The sequence below is a fragment of the Rhipicephalus microplus genome, chromosome 4 (genome assembly GCF_043290135.1).
Source record: "Rhipicephalus microplus isolate Deutch F79 chromosome 4, USDA_Rmic, whole genome shotgun sequence".
NCBI lineage: Eukaryota > Metazoa > Arthropoda > Arachnida > Ixodida > Ixodidae > Rhipicephalus > Rhipicephalus microplus.
Genome location: NC_134703.1, coordinates 85,167,594 through 85,181,698, shown reverse-complemented (window position 1 = coordinate 85,181,698; position 14,105 = coordinate 85,167,594).

The window sequence follows — 14,105 nt, the reverse complement described above, 5'->3', positions numbered from 1 at the left end:
CGAACTTGTTCGAGAGCGGCGCCATCACCTCATACGTACGTACGCACGCATCACATGCGTGCGTACGTAGCGGCTGCGTACGTAACGCGATACGTGCGCGTTGCGGTCTGCGCATGCGCACTACGCAGAACGTGGCGTCCTTACGTACGCAACGCCGCCATGTACGCAGCGTACGCAGTACTAAAACTCTCTAATAACAATTTTCTAGGCCTTAAATGTGTGCTATTTGGAGCCTGTAACTTTTCTTACTTGCTTGTTCTTGAGTACCAAATGTCAGATTAGGGCTCAGGTTTATTGTTTTTTCAAAAACAAAACAGTGTGGTCGCAAAATTTAGCACGCTCATTGAGGATTACGCTCGTATTCCGTACATAAAAAAATAGGCACCTGCATTTATCACGAGTAAAAGAAAACAAAATTGTCCTCACTGATCACGTGAATGCGGAAGACTTTCCAAGTGATCTTTTTAACATCAACTTTGACAGCATCAAAGTTTGATGCAAGGCTCGGCAGTGTCAGGATACAAGAATACCGCAATAGTATTGGAAAGATACTTTTTAGCATCCGTATTTGTATAATGCACTTCAAAAATGTGTCTGTATCTCACTAGTGCAATAATTATGCAATGTATCAATTCTATAATGATAATATGCAGAAAACGGGTATCTTGTTAGATATTTGCCATAAATGAACTGATGTGGCTTTTGATTGTACCAAGAGCATTGAAGGCGTGCCGCCGGTCAGTGACACAGAAAGGGCGCTGATGTTTTACTCTCTGGCAACGAATGATCGATGTGGTAAAGCACGCGACGTCGCTCACGGTACAATCGCGGAGGAAGTGCTGTTTGCCTCTGTTTCCCAAAGCCTGTGTAGCGTGCATAAGTTATTCTGCGTGCAAAAACCATTACTTCGTCACCCCCGTATGATTACCACCCTATAACAGGCATTTTGCAACGTCTCATGCGCGTTCGTTTCTCAAAAAGGTGGCGATTCCAAAAGTAGATTTTGTAATCGAGGTGCCCAGGAGATAACTATTAGGTAAATACTGCCCAGACTCTGCAAAAAATACCCTGTACCACATAATATAGGGCTTTCGATACAACCCCAGTGTCCCGCCCATGGACGAACACAGCGTACAAGAAAACTGCAGAAGACCAGTGGGAGCCGTTGCTAATGTCCGCAGACACTTAGGTTCAGCTCTGGCTCGTTGAAAAAGCTGGGACGTGGGCGGCTAGCCGTGGCTACCTGCAATGATGTAGTCACCTATATCTGGGAGAAGAGAACGCGCGCTTGGTTGCAAATTAATGTAGTTTCTCTCTCTCTCTCTCGTAAGTGCATTTGTTGCTTATGGGTAGTCTCTAGTTCATTGCTTCTTTATTTACAGAAAGCCGCCGCTTAGAAATGTTAGCAACAGTTGGATTAATTCAACAATAATATGATATTGTCATTAGCGCTGGTGTGACTACAAAGCTGACAAGTGAAGGACGGTGGTATATCCATTATGCTGAAAAATTGCGTCCTCCATCTTAAGAACAACATAGTTCAAGCCCGAGATAAAACGTATGGGAAAAAGAAAGAAAAACGCCAGGCCTGCATGGAAGGCGCAACCCAGTCAAAGCGAAAGCTAGAAGAGCAGCCTTTCAGAGCCTTTTCTAAACACTCATTGGGTAACTGCTGCAAGCTCACTTGCTTGATGCCCACTACGCATTAGTAATAAAAATTTTGGTGTAGTAGGCCGGCATTCAATATGCTAATTTTTTCTTAATTCTCGTAAGAAGCGTGGTATTCGCTATAGTATTGCGAGGAATTTTGTAAGAATTGTTCATGCAGTGGCTGACGACGATGGGGAATTATGTCTGTAGTGTGTATGTGCCGCAGTTTATAGGGGAACAAGAACAAGCTTTTGTAATGGGTTGGAGCATTGGATGACCCAATCGTTACGCTATTGGTGTTTTGCGACAACTGCTTGTTCTTTCGCTGTTTTAAAACACATTATAAGTCGTAAAAACGTGACTGCTTTCTCGATATCAATCCTGCCAAAGGCAAGTTTTCCAGCATGTCCCAAGCCCCAGCGTGGCTCAGGGGTAGAATATTGGACTGGCACCCAGTGCACCTTGGTTCGAGCCCCACTGTGTCGTTGTTACTAGGTTTGTTTCCTGATTTCGCACGATGTGGTTGCGGACACCGGCGGCGAACAACGACGGCGCTGTGCGAGACCATAGTTGTGATCTCATAAGACTTTCGCTGTGAAAACGTATCTTGATAATAAATTGGTATGTGCCTTATAAGTTGGGTGAGACTAACTAAGCGCTACTTTCACTGAAGAAGAAGACGGCAGCGATTAGCGCAAACCGTCTGCGAAGCGACAGCAGGGCATCGACTACCCCGAGTACATACAACGAGAAAAGACTAGAAAAAGGGAAAGACAATGGGCGCTACAACAAGACCCCGAAGCACCATGTCCCGAAGAGACGAAGGTCTTACGCTAACAGCTGCACTCCCGTAAATCTGTGAAGAGTTGGGAACGCTCCGTTTCGGCTCAAGTGTCTGTCTTTGGAACTTCGAAATCCGTATCGTGTCCCTAACTGTCGTCGGTATGATTCCAACTTTTCTGCCCTAAATACCGACATAGAGGCGACCCAGCAGCATCTAGCTAATACCTTGCATCTCTTAGCTAATCAAAAATACGTAACAAAAGTCCAGTTTCTCTTTTACAAGCCTTTTGCGACATCGTGCTCCTCCGTATTCACAAGCACTCGTCAACTCGAATTTCGCTTTTCACTGGACAGAGTTGAGCACTGCCTTACTCATTGACTGAAATGACGGCATTGTAGGCATCGACACTATGTATACATTTCTAAAGAATCACTGCAGATTATCGCTAATATGCCGTTACCTGCTCCGCCTAGAGATTGGGCTTCCATCGACTTTTTTCAAGTCGAGGTGTAGCATTGAGTGAAGGAACGTTCAAGAATGCAAGGGTCAGTTTCAGTCTTTTTCAATTATAGCCCTACTTTCTTCAAGTCTATTCCTCCTGACATATAAGCAAGTGAAGCGTAAGTGAGGGAACAACAAGACAACGGAAGCCAGAACAATGAAGCCGTTTCTTTAGCTACATGATGGCGCGTTGTTTGTGCGATGGCAAAAAAAAGACACGTAATACACATAAACATATATCTGTGTGAGTAAAGCCTTAATAATTTGTGACGTTGATTTGTCAGAAGCATCCTTTTTTCGAAATTTCCCCTCCTACCAATATCGTCACGCTGAACGACGTTCGTAAAACAAAGTGTAACTTTTCAAGTAAGTGAACTTCTCTGTAGTCTCGGAGGACTGTTATCATTTGTCCAATGCTTTTTTTAGATCTTTACGCTGTTGCAAGGTTCAGAGGCACGTGCGCGCTTTAACTCCAAACTGAGTGTTCCGGAAAGCTGTCATAACAAGGCGCCTGCTCATACAGGTGTGCAGATACTACGCCAACATAGAGGGATGAGCTCTTTGTTGCCATGGCAACTTTTCTTCCAGGTTGTGTTTGCGTTTCCAGGCACGCAACAATTTTTAGACTTGTCGTGAAGCCACCCGACTGAGTGAATGCTACAAATATCCCTATGCTATGCTCGCTTTTTATTTAGCTTCGTGGAGTTTCAGGTTTTAGGTACGATGAAATGTAAAGGCGGCTCCATCTCTTTCTGTACTGGAACTATTTACTCACAACTTCTTACTCTCGGTTTACTGTAAGCGTCTCAGTGAACTCCAAAGGGGCAGCTTTCTATTTCATAGGCTACTCCTAAATGAGTGTTTTCTTTACCCTTTTTTTGACTCTTTAACACATTGCGGTCAGATTTATTCTCGGCTTTTGAAATTGTGCTTGCTGGAAGTGTACTAATACTCTGCCATTTGTTCTATTGAATAGATAACTGCACTTTCTCCAAATTGCAGATACTTTCGTTAACGGTCCCGGCAGAAGCGAGAAAGGTGGTGTTGCTAGCCTCTGTAATCAGATTATATAAAACTTTGGTGATCACGCAGGTGGCGTCACATCTATGCTGGCATGATAGTTTTAAGCGAATATGAAATGGAACGGCAAACAACCTTTATAGGTCCTACGGAGGTTCGCTAAATGTCTCATCTTGGTTACAGATTTATGATTTGGAAACCTTTACACTTTTCACTTTATTTTGCGTGCTCAGCGAAAAAACGATCAGCCTTCTGTTCACGCGATTTGGACCTTCTAGTTTTTGCCTTCTATATTGCACATTGGCCATATTTGAACATAAGTATAAAATAAATGTACTTTTCTTCACACAAACAACAAACATAATGACCGTGAGATCTGACCCGATCTTGACACATGGCAGTGGCACTAATTCATAGCTCCAAAAAAGTGTCTCTACAATATTCACAAAAAAAATATATTGTACTCAGAGGTCGCATTCCGTGAAAGACACTTTCGGATTGATGGTTTTCGCCTCAACAGTTACTCGCACAATTTGTCCAATTGAGCTAAGTATATTTAAATTGCATTTCAGTATAATGTCAAAAAGCGTTAGCGTAGTTGACGGTATAGCTTTTTACGAAAGACACCTCAAGGTCTGATATATATATATATTTATATATAAACTGATCATGAGCGAAACGTGCGTTTCTTCATTTATTTACTTACAGAGTACCTACATTGCGATATAGGCACAACGTAGGGGAGGGGGACAAAAACAGTTAGTACAAACTAATTCGTAGCGAAATACATAACGCACATACAAAAAAAACATCGCCACATTTATCAGAACATAATAATGCATCACAAAATACATTTTCATACATATGGAACGTACATAACGAGAAAAGAATTTCACAGCACAGAAAAACATAAATTATTTTTTGTTATAATAACCATGTTGCCACCTACGCTGTTCCACTCTCTTATTGTTTTTGCAAAGAATCAGTGGAAAAAACTATTGGATCTGCATTTGAAGGTAGATATTTTTTTCCTATTGTAACAGCGAGTGGATGTGTGCTGAAAAACAGATGCCGGAAGTGCGTACAGCATAAAGTAATGATTACACTACAAAATTTTCTCTGCTGGTAAAATTGGTGAACAAATATTGTTAAAATGGCAGGAAATGAATGTACTCGATCTGCCTGAATCTATTCACAACAATAAAATTTGGCAGATACTATTCTTTGTGTGAATCGGTTTCATCTGAAACAACCCACAATAGTGTTTTTTTTTTTCAATATTGTTGGTTTGCCTGTATTATACCCGTGGTGTTTAAACAATGAGAACAGTAATCGGCTGCTTACCAGAACAACGCGAATTTGATTACCGCAGCCAAGGTCACATTTTCATGGAGCATTAATGCAAGATTTGATTGATTTGATTGATTGATTTGTGGGGTTTAACATCCCAAAACCACCATATGATTATGAGAGACGCCGTAGTGGAGGACTCCGGAAATTTCGACCACCTGGGGTGCTTTAAATTATCGCAAGATGATCACGTACTTTGGAATTTTGGTGCTTTTGAAATAATACGGGTGGTCATTATTTTCGGAGCTCTTCACTACAGTGCACCTCTTATCATATCCTACTTTCCTACCGTTAATGTTGAAACATTAAAGACATATTGCTTACAGTAAACATTTCGACAGAACAAACTAAACACAAAAATATTAGGCTTCATTTTGTGTTCATTTTGTTAGTTAGAGCTAACAAAGAAACCAGTCAATTGAATAACTGCCTTTCTCTCATAGTTACAGCAAACTTGCAATAAAATTGCGTTGCTTGAAGATAATTTGATTTGTCTACGTCACCTGATATTGCATATACAGCGGCATGCATACAACCCCAATAATGAGAAAATGAAAGGTGGCTAGAATAACTAACTTAACCAACAAAATTCTGCCATGTCGCACAACGCTATTGCTCCGTTGGCGAAAGAAACGCAACTTTTCTTTTAGTTTTCAGGAACTCGTTTCGCTGCAGACTCCCCGGGAACGTGGAGGAAAATGGAGGCACCCAGGAAAATTATTTACGTTTCTAGTTGCAGCCTCTAAACTTTGCGACGCCTACTGCTTCTTGCTTATGGTAACACGACAATGGGTAAACTTTACTTTTTTCTGTTCATTTCGTTCTCTCTGGTTGACGGGCACTTTTTATTGTTTAGTGAAGTGGCATATCGCGCTCGTCGCAAGTGTCTTCATTAATTGCACTAATAAAATAGAGAATCAACAACCACGCGTTTCTGACACGAAGCTGCCAATTCGTTCAGCTTTCTCGAAAGGCAAGCTTCTTAGTTTAGAAAAATGTCCCGTTTTGAGCACAGATGACGGCCGCAACTTCTTTGTGAGGTGATCACAACTTGTAGCACACGGTCTTTGGATGTAGGAAACCTGTTATGCGGAAAGCCTCTGCGTGAAGGAAGAAATTGAACTTCACACCACTCAGCGGGCATTTCAATGATGGATTCGCAACTGTGATACCTAGCAAAAAGCAGCTTTTTCTAATATTTCTATGCAAAACGAATACAGCTAGCTCACAAGTGATCGTCAGCACTTCGACTACGTGAATAAATAAATAAATGAGCAATTAGGTATACAAATAAATAAATAGGCAAATATATAAATAAAGAGCGCACATAACACGACATTTTCTACAATAGCAATCATTCTCTAGAATAAACAAACATATTGTGCTCCAAACTGGGCACAACATGACTACCTTTTACACGCTTCCACAATGTTTCATCTGAAATAATAAAGAGCATCACATTAACATATACTGGCGTGCTTCCTGGACGTATGCAAAAGTGCTAGTGCGAAGAAACGTCGGGAACTAAATATCACTTGAAGACTATACATAAAAACCTCGAGATAAAGAATTACCTCAATGCCTAAACTAAAGAAGGAATGGAGGTGGAGATGTTGTAGACCGTGTGCTCAGATTTGGGTACGCGTCAAAGAACCTGAGGTAGTCGAAATTTCTGGAGCCCTTCACTACGGCGTCTCTCATAATCATATGGTGGTTTTGCGACATTACGCCCCACATATCAATCAGAGTAAAGAAGGAAATAGCGATTCCCAAGATTCGCGAGAGAGTGAAGTCAGAATTTTATTCAAAGTCATGCTTGTTTTTCTCGCAAGAGTAAGTCCTACACCTGTTATTCTCGGAGAGCAGGGAAACAAGACGAAGTAACTTCAGGTGAATGCACTAAGTTTTTCAGCTTCCGCATTCATCGATGAACAACAACATTCCATACTTTCGTGCTTGATTCTATAACTCGCTTTTTCCGGTATTCTTCTCGTATTTCGCTTTCTTTTATCCCTTTCAGTCATGGTGTGTACAAATGGAGACATACACATTAATGGCACGTCACGCATGGCATGTTTGATTAAATGTCTTGTAATTTAGTATGCACATTCGAGGAGGCCTCCTGAGTTGACAACTGGCGATTATTTAACATTGTTATGCTATGAATTGCTGCAGCTCATGACTTTATTGGATGTACTACCATGCTCGACGATTGTTCGACGTGACGCATTCCAAGACCAGCACAAAAAGCGTTTTTTTTCTTTGTCCGAAACAAACGCAGCCATAAAAGAAACTGCGTATGTATTTCGAGCTTAATAGCGAATTTGTTTTATGCAAGTACTGAAGCTGACTGGTCGCAGAATAATTAGATAATTAGTTACACACTGAATAACTTTAATTACTAAAACTCGCCCGACACAACGCTTTCCTTCATTTTGGTACTTGAAATGTTATTCTGAGATCCTAGGAATTGTGCCACGTGAATTTTACACGTTTCTGACAGCGCATCATAATTCGTGACTGAAAGGGTAACATATCTACATGACACATCTTCCAAATCTTTACCGCAGCAATCATATTCTTTCATGGCGCACTCATGTTCGCTTACCCTAGGTCGCCAGAAAAAGGTGAAATTCGCTCACTCACACAGGACGGCGCACGTTAAAGAGCGTCAGGTGGTCCAAATTTCCGGAGCCCTCCACTACGGCGTCTTTCATAATCATATGGTGGTTTTGGAACGTTATACCCCACATATAAATCAATCAATCACTCACTCAGGAAGTTTACCCGAGCTTTGGCACTGACTTACTCAAATTTTCCTGATTCAGACTCACTCGGACTAGTCTAGACTAGCTCGACCTAGTCTTCCTTAATGGGCACCAGGGTGTGCAGGTGCTCCAAAAATAAAATGGAGCACGTGAACTATGGCTAAACGGGAAACAGCATGGCAGTGTGGTCTATAAGATATGCTGCAGGGAAAGAGATTACGTAGGCATATCTGGCTGACCAATCTCGATAAAATGATGCTTGCATTATCGCCCGCTTGGGGGAAGCCGTGCTACTTTCATCACTGCGTGTCAGGGGTGAAAGCACAAGGTATTCTCGGCTTGGTAAAGTGTTCATGCCTTCAAATATTTCGTCATGACACGGCAAAAGAAAGGCAATAAACACTTAAAGCATCCCCTGATGAGCTGTCATATAGTGGCAGTGTTATGGCAGTGCATCTTTTGTCGAGCCGGTGATACGGTGAGCAACACAATATCAAGATGGTGCAGCCGGTTGTGCTGATGAAATCTCAGTATCTGCAACGTATCTTCTCATAGAACGCGCTGGGATAATCTTTCAGCTCGTTTCACTTCAGCTCGTGCGTTCAATTTTACTTTTCAAACACCTTAACGTGTACGGACCCCTTTCATTTTGCCGCTAATTAAATATGGTCGTTGAGGCAAATATTTCATCGCGCAAACCTCGAGTCAGCAGCCGGGCTCTGTAAACCGATTACCGTGACGGGTAAGCCATAGCAACAAGAAGATGCTCGTATGATTATGGTACCTGTAACCATTCGCGTGTCTGTGTATACATATCAACAATGGCACAACTTTTCCTCCCTATGCAATCAACCATGAACTTCACACAACGTCCCCGCCTTATCAGCCCAGTGGATAATTGCCCCATCAGCAAGGTGTTTGTCATGTACTTTTTTCTTGCTTTGTTTTACATTCCCATACCATGTTAAATGTTCGTAATTTCTGGGGCACTGCTCATGTTCTTTACGACCGCTCACAAAAGAGCGCGATAAAAGGAGGCCAGCGTGGTTAGGTACCGACCCTTGATGACATCCGATTTCGCCTACTTATGTGCCTTAATAGAATCGGTGGGCAAGAAGAGCTATATAATATAGCCCATTCATTTTCTACACCTTTTAGGGGCGAACCTCTTTGTAGCGGTACCCATTCGTCCCTCGTAGTCGTAGTAGTAGTTTGTAACCAGTCTTACAATTTGACCTCCAAAGTGGTGCCGGGGGGAAATTCCTTCTGTGCGTTGTTGAACAATGAAAATTCGCAGCGTGCGCGTTAACTAAAAGCCGAATTCTCCTGTCTCTCATTCCCTCTTAGCAGCCATTGACATGTACATTGAGCACTATCTGACAAGAAAAGGTTGCTACGTTATACTCGCTGGGCGTAACCTCCTTGCTTTTAGAAAGGTTTTTGCGAGCGCTGGGCCGCAGTGCCATCAATACAGTGAACTAGTATATACCATGAACTCGAGGTGGTTAAAGGTGGGAAGTAGACACGAAGCGCAAGCCGTAAGAAAGTGTGCGTGTGCCTCCTCTCGTTCAGTTCTTGGAATGTCCGCTGGATGGCGATGTTTCTATACGAGGAATATATGATGAAAAGATGCGAGATGGTGGTACTTGGAGGGTTGAATAGATGGACGAACGGACACACAGACAGATGCATGGACAGACTCACGGATGGCTGCACCGAGGGATGGACGCATGGATGGACGCAGGGGCGGATGCATGGACGAACGCAGGGACGGACGCACAGATGGACGTGCAGACGTACGAAAAGACGCATGCATGGACGGGCGGATGGACACACGAGCAGCTGCACAAACGCACGCTTGGACGGACGGAAGACAGAACGAATGGACGGACGGATGCTTCGCCCCACTCTCCATCATTCATTTCGTGGATATGCTGCCATTTGTTTCCTTATATGGCAAAATATATTCAAAGGAATGTTATATTTACCTGCATAAAATGATAAGAGATTCCTTTGAAATCAACGCACGTTCTTTTTTTGAAAAATAAAACAGATTTTCTTTATCTTTGAAAAAAAAACTTGAGAACGTGCTTTGAGTTTTGATGTTAGGAGCTGGTAATGAGGTGACCGGAAGCTTTTGGGGTACAACGCTGGCAAACTTAACACCGTCTATTGAAGCGCAGCAAAGTGCGTGGCACGCAGGTGGAAACTGACGTCAGAGCGAGAAAATCTCTCATCACGGTGCTCTCTGATGTGCCGGCACGTACTACGTACACGCAGCGTTCGCCGAGCTAAAGCCTCCACTCGTAAAGCAGTCTTCGCGCCAAGGCGTCTGTGAAGCGCAGGTGGCCGAGGGGAAAAAAGAACGTAGGCAGCGAGCGGCGCTTTCATGAATACATAACAGGGCTGACAGTTTTCCGCGCGCGAGCTATTCTCGGTCATTGTGCCCAAGGTTTGGTCGATGCAGTGCTGCCAAGACACCAAATAGGAGGTAATCGGAAAGATGGGGATGATAATAATTTCTCGGCAAACGCATATTTTTATCTTTGTTGGCTACTTCAATTGCTCCAGAAAACTTTAACTAAGACTGACGTAAAAACAATAGGACGTGACCTTCGTGTCAAGAGAATTGTTGTTCTTGAGGCCCTCTTCACGTATAGCTTGAATGGAGAGTAAAATTTCTGATATATTTTTCACACTGTTCATTCAGTGCTAAAACAGTACAAACGAAAATGGTGCTCTAATCAGAAATCCTATCTTTTCGTACTATGCTCTGACCGTGCCTCGGAAGAGCTAGCGTTCTGCGTGTGATGTTTTCAATTTCTAACGGACCCATGTGTTCTCCTCCCTGTGTGCTTCTTTTTTTTAATAAACGGTAAGTGTACGGTTTTATTTATCTTCGCCTGAAAGGCAGTTCATCTAGGCTGTCTTCTCAGCACGATTGCAATGCTTCTGAAATTGAAAAAAAGTACTAACATTCAACGTTTCAGTAAGCATTGACAGGCATTTGAACAGCAGCAGTGCATCTGACAGCTACCATTGATTGGTTCTAAGAGTGGAACGTGTTCGCAATATATGAGTATTAGGAGTATGATAAAAAAATAACCACATAGAATTGACGCAGTGCTTAGGCACAGTGGGCGAGTAATCTAGCTTCACTGTTTCTTACGTTCATGATATAAAAGACATAACGCTGCTCTACATTTTTCAGTTCGACTAATCAATCAGAAGAGAACCTGCGACTAACCTGCAATGAGAGAAGCACACATTGTCAAAATAAAAGGCAGGTGAAATTTGGCAATATTGTTTTTTTAGGAGCAAAGCTCCTTAAGGCGTGGGCTGAGCCTTCTATCGTAATCGTTTGTGGCCAGTTCTCATTAGTTTTTGAACAGGCCGTAGAGGGTGGTACTTGTACATGTAACGAAATGCATATACGCTGAAAAATGCAAAAGGTACGATACTTGAGGACGTTACTTGTAGTATGATAAGTAATAAAAATACAGCATATTCACGGAGTGAATGATGATGAGTGGTCCGAAGCATTCATCATTCCATCCGTGCTTCTGGCCGCCCGTTCGTTCTCGCTACCGTGCATCCGTGCGTCCTCGCATTCTTGCGTCTGTTCCTGCGTTCGTCCATGCGTCTGTCCGTCCATGCGTCCATCTATGCGTCCGTCCGTCCGTGCACCCATTTGTGCTTCTGTGCGTCTTCCCGTCCGTCCCTGCGTTCATCCACGCGTCCACTGATCTGTCCGTCCGTCCGTTCGTTCATTCATCCATCCGCGCGTCCATTCGTTGATTCGTGCATCCGTCCACGCGTCCGTCCCTCCCGTTCATCCATGAGTCCTACCATCCAAGCGTCGGTCTCTGCGCTCGTCTATACTGCCACAGAGACTGCTTACACTTTCCGACATTATGAAAAATCAGTGTCCAGAGACTTGTGCGTACTCCTACCTGTGGCCGCACGACTCATGCCTCTTGTTCACGGGCACGAGTCAGTGTGGGTTGGAGCTGCGAAGAAGAAGAAGGTGCGTTGGCGGATGAACAGTTTTAGATGCGGAAGCATCTTATACTCGCGCCTTGTAGTGCGCCGTCCGCGCCGTCCGCGCCGTCCGCACCGCTTCTCGAACATTCGACAGCTGACGCGCGCGCATGCGCCGTCGCGCCGTCGCCCACTCTTCCACCATCTGTGCATCCCTTCCTCCTCTACACACCGCGCGTGCTTCACTCCTCCACCATCTGTGCACCCTTCCTCCTCTACACACCGCGTTCGACATCTACAATTCTCCCGATTCTCCAGTGGACGCGCATGTGGCGTCGCGCTTCGAGAACATTCAACAGCTGACAGTGCATGCGCCGTCGAGCTGTATATATACTCAAGGTCGGCGCTCGCTCGCTCAGTTGCCGCTCGTCGGTTGGTTTGTACGGCGCGTCGACGTCCAAGGTCGCGGTGAAATGAATTCCAACGAATCCACAAACACAATGATCGACGTCCCTTCGACCAGCGCCGCCCTTTCGCATACGTGTGTACGTGTTCACTCAATTAACACCCCCTCCTACAACCACGTTAACCAATTTAGCCATCGACCCAAGTAAGTCGCACTTTAACACCCCGTTAACCAATTATATGCTCCGCATCCTCCTCAGTGTTCCCCCGAGGGAAGCTGCGGGCAATTTTTTTTTTATTTTGGAACGCTCTAGCGGACTCTTCCATCTTTTCGCACATAATTTTCAGGGCACAAGTTCGCCCATAATAAACTAGTTTTTGACGTTTCTTCTCTTGCACCCGTTACATTCTGGTGGACGGTGCTGGGTATGATTGGAAGCCCCCTTGGCGCAAGAGAGCGAAGCCCCAATCCTCAACGATTTGAACCTGGCGAACTGACTCCGGTGCACCAGCGTGCAAACCGCCGCCTTCAAGGAGAGCCGCCTGAATTCGCACCCCTCCGCAGTGCTCCAGCAACACAAGCAGCGTCCACAGACAACGGAACGATGGCTTACCAGGTGACATCAACGGAACTTATTCCGTCCCCACCGTGCTTGCCTGAGCCATTCCACGGCGACACGTTCGAGGATGTGGAGGATTGGTTAGAACACTTCGAGCGGGTTGCGAAGACCAACGGCTGGGATGAAGCAAGGAAACTGCGTGGCGTGTACTTGGCACTGGAGGATGCAGCGAGGACGTGGTATGAAAACCACAAAGCGTTCATACCGACATGGGAAGAATTTCGATGACAAATACTAGCTACATATGCCAGCACCGATCGTCGGGAGAAGCCGGAGAACGCTGTACAGTCCAGGAACCAGTGCACGAACGAAAGCCTTGGCATGTATATTGAGGACTTCCCACTCCTTTGTGTGATAAAATCCTCAGAAATCGCCGAACATCAACGGTCTGACATGGAACTGCTCCCATTAATAAAGTATCTTGAAGGGCACGACGAACAAGTTCCCCGTGTGTTTAAGAGAGGGTTATCCTCATTCTGCCTCTGAGATAAAGCACTTTACAAGAGGAATTTCGAACACAACAAGGAGAAGTTTTTACTCATTGTACCATCAGCCATGAGGCATGAAGTCTTAGAGGCCTGTCATAATGAACCGTCTGCGGGTCACTTGGGCGCGAGTCAAACATTCGCTGAAATTCATCAGAAATACTACTGCCCCAAGTTGCTAGCGTTCGTGAAGCATCACGTCAAGACATGTCGCGAGTGTCAAACGCGCAAAACACCACCTCTCAAGACGGCCTGCCTTCTGCAGCCTATAGAGCCACCTGCTACTCCATTTAAACAGGTTGGAATGGACCTACTCGGACCGTTTTCAATGTCTGCATCAGGAAAAAGATGGATAATAGTTGCGACTGACTATTTGACACGATACGTTGAAACCGGCTGCCTCTAGCGAGGAATGGCAACGGAAGTAGCGAAGTTATTCATTCAGAATATTGTTCTTCGCCATGGAGCCCTACTCATCGTGATTACCGATCGAGGAGCAGCGTTCACGGTTGATTTGATGCAGTCCTTAATGACAATGACT